At 37.8% G+C, this 6,570-nt stretch overlaps 1 long non-coding RNA gene across 1 annotated transcript in view; it reads left to right on the plus strand.

Annotated features, from left to right (window-relative positions):
• LOC118399929 (uncharacterized) overlaps positions 1-4,094 on the plus strand; it is a 19,320-nt gene extending 15,226 nt beyond the window's left edge. Inside the window, exons 3-4 of the long non-coding RNA XR_004828936.2 lie at positions 3,433-3,589; positions 3,679-4,094. This is a non-coding gene — a long non-coding RNA (uncharacterized LOC118399929). The remainder of the gene's footprint in view (positions 1-3,432; positions 3,590-3,678) is intronic.
• Positions 4,095-6,570: the final 2,476 nt, after the last annotated feature.

Here is a 6,570-nt window from a genome sequence, read left to right on the forward strand (position 1 = left end):
TGGATAGGAATTGGTAGTGTTTGATAGGAATTAATAGTGTTGGATAGGAATTAAGTGTTGGATAGGAATTAATAGTGTTGGATAGGAATTAATAGTGTTGGATAGGAATTAAGTGTTGGATAGGAATTAATAGTGTTGGATAGGATTTGGTAGTGTTGGATAGGATTTGGTAGTGTTTGATAGGATTTGGTAGTGTTTGATAGGAATTGGTAGTGTTGGATAGGAATTAATAGTGTTGGATAGGAATTAATAGTGTTGGATAGGATTTGGTAGTGTTGGATAGGATTTGGTAGTGTTGGATAGGATTTGGTAGTGTTGGATAGGAATTGGTAGTGTTGGATAGGAATTGGTAGTGTTGGATAGGAATTGGTAGTGTTGGATAGGAATTGGTAGTGTTGGATAGGAATTGGTAGTGTTGGATAGGAATTAATAGTGTTGGATAGGATTTGGTAGTGTTTGATAGGAATTGGTAGTGTTGGATAGGATTTGGTAGTGTTGGATAGGATTTGGTAGTGTTGGATTTGATTTGGTAGTGTTGGATTTGATTTGGTAGTGTTGGATAGGATTTGGTAGTGTAGTGTTTGATAGGAATTAATAGTGTTGGTAGTAAGTGTTGGATAGGAATTAATAGTGTTGGATAGGAATTAATAGTGTTGGATAGGAATTAATAGTGTTGGATAGGAATTAATAGTGTTGGATAATAGTGTTGGATAGTGTTTGAATTTGGTAATAGTGTTGGATAGGAATTAATAGTGTTGGATAGGAATTAATAATTAATAGTGTTGGATAGGTATTTGGTAGTGTTGGATATTGGTAGTGTTGGATAGGTAGTGTTTGATAGGTAGTTTGGATAGGAATTGGTAGTTTGATAGGAATTGGTAGTGTTGGATAGGAATTAATAGTGTTGGATAGGATTTGGTAGTGTTTGATAATTGGTAGTGTTGGATAGGAGTGTTGGATAGGAATTAATAGTGTTGGATAGGAATTAATAGTGTTGGATAGGAGTGTTGGATAGGATTTGGTAGTGTTGGATAGGAAGCGTTGGTAGTGTTGGATAGGAAGCGTTGGTAGTAGCGTTGGATAGGAATTGGTAGTGTTGGATAGGAAAGCGTTGGATAGTGTTGGATAGGAATTGGTAGCGTTGGATAGGAAGCGTTGGATAATAGTGTTGGATAGGATTTGGTAGCGTTGGATAGGATTTGTAGCGTTGATAGGAAGCGTTGGATAGGATTTGGTAGTGTTTGATAGGAATTGGTAGTGTTGGATAGGAATTAATAGTGTTGGATAGGATTAAAGTGTTTGGATGGGATTTGGTAGTGTTGGATAGGATTTGGTAGTGTTGGATAGGATTTGGTAATAGGAATTGGTAGTGTTGGATAGGAAACAACTGTGTTACAGTATACATCTTAATAACCTTGTGCTCTAGCCCATCAGTTGTATTTGTTCCTTATATTTGATCTTCCTTCACAGTGTTGGAGCTCACCCAGCAGCAGTTAAATTGGTAGTGTGATAGGAATAGTGTTGGAATTAATAGATAGGATAGTGTTTGGTAGTGTGGATAGGATAGTGTTGGATAATTTGGTAGTGTTGGATAGGAATTGGTAGTGTTGATAGGATTTGGTAGTGGATTTGGTAGTGTTGGATAGGAATAGTGTTGGATAGGAATTGGCTGCAGTGCCCTGGTGGAATGGGTTAAGAAGGAGGCTATTCTAGTTTACATTGGATAGGAATTAATAGTGTTGCCCCGGTGGATTTGGTCAAAACACAACTCATTCAACTAAAATGAGTTGATTAGTTGAGTCTGGTGTTAGTGTTAAGTTGGAACTGTATTCGTGTGCAGAAACATATCTGGTAAGACTTGAACTTTTATGTTCTGAAAGTATAACAGGCAGATTTGAAAGACAATAATTGTCTGCATTAACATTTTATTTTCCGATCTCAGTTAGTATTTTCGGATCTGACTTAGCCACCCAATTAAGTTCAACCATTACTGTGATATTTTTCTGTTTTATGATTTAGTAAATGAAAGCAAAGACCTTTTGTAAATGAAATGGCTGTTATTATACAGAAGCTCTTAGAAATCAGCTAGTGTAAAGACAACAGAGAGTCCACCCACAGCACCCACTGTTCTAACAACCACAACCAATGTGGTATATTCCATCTTGTCTTCTTATCCTCAATAATTTTGCTGTGCATGTTCGGTTGTCTCTGGCTGGAGCAGCCTTGTACTTTTTAAATCAATCCCTCCAGCCAATACCCACACATATTAACCTGTTGCGACGAGCAATCCCGTGTCCGGGATCGTAATTATAGCCTCAAACTCATTACCATAACGCAACATTAACTATTCATGAAAATCGCAAATGAAATGAAATAAATATATTGGCTCTCAAGCTTAGCCTTTTGTTAACAACACTGTCATCTCAGATTTTCAAAATATGCTTTTCCACCATAGCTACACAAGCATTTGTGTAAGAGTATTGATAGCTAGCATAGCATTAAGCCTAGCATTCAGCAGGCAACATTTTCACAAAAACAAGAAAAGCATTCAAATAAAATAATTTACCTTTGAAGAACTTCGGATGTTTTCAATGAGGAGACTCTCAGATAGCAAATGTTCAGTTTTTCCAAAAAGATTATTTGTGTAGGAGAAATCGCTCCGTTTTGTTCATCACGTTTGGCTGAGAACCCCCTGAAAATTCAGTCATCAAAACGCAGAACTTTTTTCCTAATTAACTCCATAATATCAACAGAAACATGGCAAACGTTGTTTAGAATCAATCCTCAAGGTGTTTTTCACATATCTATTCAATGATAAGTAATTCGTGGCAGTTTTGTTTCTCTTCTGAATCACATGGGAAAATACATGCAGCTGGAGATTACGCACCAATTTCGACGGAGGACACCAGGCGGACACCTGGTAAATGTAGTCTCTTGTGGTCAATCTTCCAATGATATGCCTACAAATACGTCACAATGCTGCAGACACCTTGGGGAAATGACAGAAAGTGTAGGCTCGTTCCTGGCGCATTCACAGCCATATAAGGAGACATTGGAACACAGCGCCTCAAATCTGTCTCACTACCTGTTTGAAGTTTCATCTTGGTTTCGCCTGTAGCATTAGTTCTGTGGCACTCACAGACAATATCTTTGCAGTTTTGGAAACGTCAGTGTTTTCTTTCCAAAGCTGTCAATTATATGCATAGTCAAGCATATTTTCGTGACAAAATATCTTGTTTAAAATGGGAATGTTTTTTTATCCATAAATTAAAAGAGCGCCCCCTATATCCAAGAAGTTAAATGCCTTTAAAACCCATGAGAAGGAGTGTACAAGTGCATACTTAAGGAAAAGTGTGGAGAATTGGGATGTATCACCACTCTTGTTGAATTGAAATGTACTGATACTTTTTTGCTTAATATTTTCCCTTCTAGTGTCAGTTCCTAGAAATGCAGCTCTGTTAGAAATGACAGAGGCTGATGTAGAGAAACCTGTTAACTTGGCTCCGGCTGAGCCAAGACAGAGCAAAAGGGAGGCGAAATAAGGCCCAGTGGACTAATGGAAGAGAGCAGAACAAGAAAGTGATTAAAGGTAGGCCTACTGTTCAAGCTTCAGCAGAGATGTAGCTTCTCATATACCAATCTATAATAAGTCATTGTTTGTCTCCCTCTCCCAAACAGGCTGTCGGCTCAAGTCTGCCAGCAGACTTTTGTTGAATCCCAAACTAACCCCTTGCCACCACCAACTTGTTCCATTGGCAAGGGGATGAATAAACCCTTCAACTTCGGGACACACTCGTGACTTGAATGAATATAAAATGTAGCTCTACTATGATGAGACTGCGATGCTGATATGAGCCAAACTTTAAAATGAGACTTTTAATTACAAAGATATAGGCTAGTCATGTTTGACAAATATGTTAACCAACATTATCGGCTAGATTTTATCAACAAGGCACGGTTTGTTAAGATCAAATGATCTCAAGAACCGAGAGAAAGGGCAGTGCCAATTGGCATAGTACAGAGGGGCACCATATGGGGGGTTAGGACGAGTCTAAGGGCCTATGACTGACAGGGGCCCTAAAGAAATATTAGAACATTAGGTACATTAAAAGAAAAATGAACCTATCATTATTAAGAATATTTTATTTACAATGTACTAGTAAAAGTAACTGTTTCTTTTGTTTTTGACAAAAGTAAACATCCAGAGAGCCTCTCTGAAAAAAAAAAAATCGCACTTGACACAGATGCAGCCAATATCAGAGCCTTAAAGGAAGAGATGCAGGCTCTTGGAGATGGGAGTCTCTCCTGTCTGAGGAAACACTGATTGCTACGCAAATGATGTTGCACCTCAATTTAGCAAGGAACACAGCCGCCAGAGGAAAAGGAAGAGATTCCATGGTGAGACCTCTCAAGAGGAGACGGCTCAGGGCAGTGCAGCAACGGTGTTTTGGAACACAGTGTTTTTTACTGCTATGGACAACATCATAAGTGACTTGGACACTAGGTTCCACACCACTGCAAAAATTGCAGAATAATTTTCTGCTGTTCTGAAAGTTGGGCAGATTGGTGAGGATAAAATCCCTTCTGTGTGCCAACCACTGATCATGAAGTATTCCAGAGATCTGACACCTGAGTTTCAAAATTAAGTAAGACACCTGAACACTGTATATGCTGCCACCCCCAATTTGTAAGATGCAGCTGCAAAGCATTGTTGGAGAAGTGTGCATTGCTTTATGTATATTTTATCCATACTGCCTGTGACTGTTGCTGGTGGCGAGAGAGCTTTCAGTAAGCTAAAAGTGATCAACTATTTGAGGTCCACTATGTTCCAGGACAGGCTTTGCAGTCTTGCCATGCTGTCCATTGAACGTCAGTTAGCTAGAAAGCTGGACTTCAAAGACTTGATCAGTCACTTTGCTAGCAAGAAGGCTCGGCGCTGAGTAAGGCAAGGGCGAGCAAGGGCCAGTGATAACTGTTAAATGGCATTGTTATGGATATTGGATCACTACATGCATGATGCCCACAGGCTGAGAACAATATATATATCTCAAAGTAATGCCTGGATTGCCATAATATTTGTTGCGCACAATCAAGACCAAGTGGAAGAAACTTATTGATGTGATGACCACTTGACCTTTCCTCTAGCGCCACCATCAGGCCTTTATTTCCATTTTGTTTTCCACTTCCACTTTTACAGCTGCTTATTTTCTAGTTGGTATGTATACTTAGTTCAATAATCTGCTGCAGATTGTACTATTTTGTTTGTTATATAATTCTATAGATGATAATGTTAATTTATTTTAATTTAAGAGGTTAATGTATATTTAAGTTATTTATTCGTTAAGAAGAATTTCCATTCAAGACTTTTACCATTAAAATTACATTGAGACTTAAATATGGCCTTTAGCACAATTCTTTATAGAGGGTATCAGTTTTGCATCAAATAGTGAATTCCACTGTATGCAGAACGTTGCATGCATTCAAATCGTGTAGTGAAACATTATTTGCTGTTGGATGGACCTCAACGTTTTTTAAATGTCGTCTGTAGTTGCAACAGTCTCACATTCAATTCGTGCATATATGTACATAATGCATTTCAGCATATTTCGTACGTTTGTGTGGCTTAATTCGCGAGAAAAGACACTAATTTATATGTTTCTAAATTCGTGCAAAAATATAAACGCCTACTGGTTAAATTTGTAACAACCATAGACGCGATAGTCTTTCATTTTGTTATTCTTTATGGCCAATTCAACGTTGTGAATATACAGAAATGTTGTCTTTGTTTTATAATGTGTCGTGTGCATATGTACTGTTTTAGACTTGCTGATCATAATTGTTGGGAAAATACAGTTACGTTAAATGGTTTTATTAATGCCAATGCTGTTTTCTATGCTTGATTTCGCTTAATACTTTGGTATACTGGTGCACTTGTAATCAGAAAGGCAATTTTGTCGTGTAGGCAACAGTACACGATTTTCTTCATAACCCATTTCAATTTACTTCAATGCATTTATTACATGTTAAACAAGTTAATGTAAAATAATGAATTACGGTCATGTCAATCATGTTATATACTTAGGATACTGTTATATTTTTTCAACCAGTTAGCAAGTCAGAAATGTCAGTTTCCTAGTACCGACTAGCACTTGAATGCAGTATTATGCTGGCTTCACATTCTCGTGGGAAAATGGGAAGTTGTAACTCCAACGTGATTGTGTTCAAGTGCTTTTGAAGTCGGAACAATTCTTAAACCAATAAGATTGGCAACATCATTTTCTAATTTCCCACTTGGAGGGTCATTCAAGTGAAAACGTCCTAGTCGGAACGAGGAATTTCCGAGAACTCCGACTTGTCCAGCCTTCATACCCATTCACGACCACCGCGGAGTGAGTGTCAGTATCCTACTATGTGTCTGTGCAGTCAACTAGTGTAATTGCTTGTGAAGTAAGTATGGTGATTATTATTAAGGTTCTGGTAGTCTGAGATACAGGCTATACAAACAATAACTATATAATTAAGACTAAAGTAAAAAAGTAATAATGAAATGCAAAAAAATACTAACAAATG

The sequence above is a fragment of the Oncorhynchus keta genome, chromosome 21 (genome assembly GCF_023373465.1).
Source record: "Oncorhynchus keta strain PuntledgeMale-10-30-2019 chromosome 21, Oket_V2, whole genome shotgun sequence".
In the NCBI taxonomy this organism is placed as follows: domain Eukaryota; kingdom Metazoa; phylum Chordata; class Actinopteri; order Salmoniformes; family Salmonidae; genus Oncorhynchus; species Oncorhynchus keta.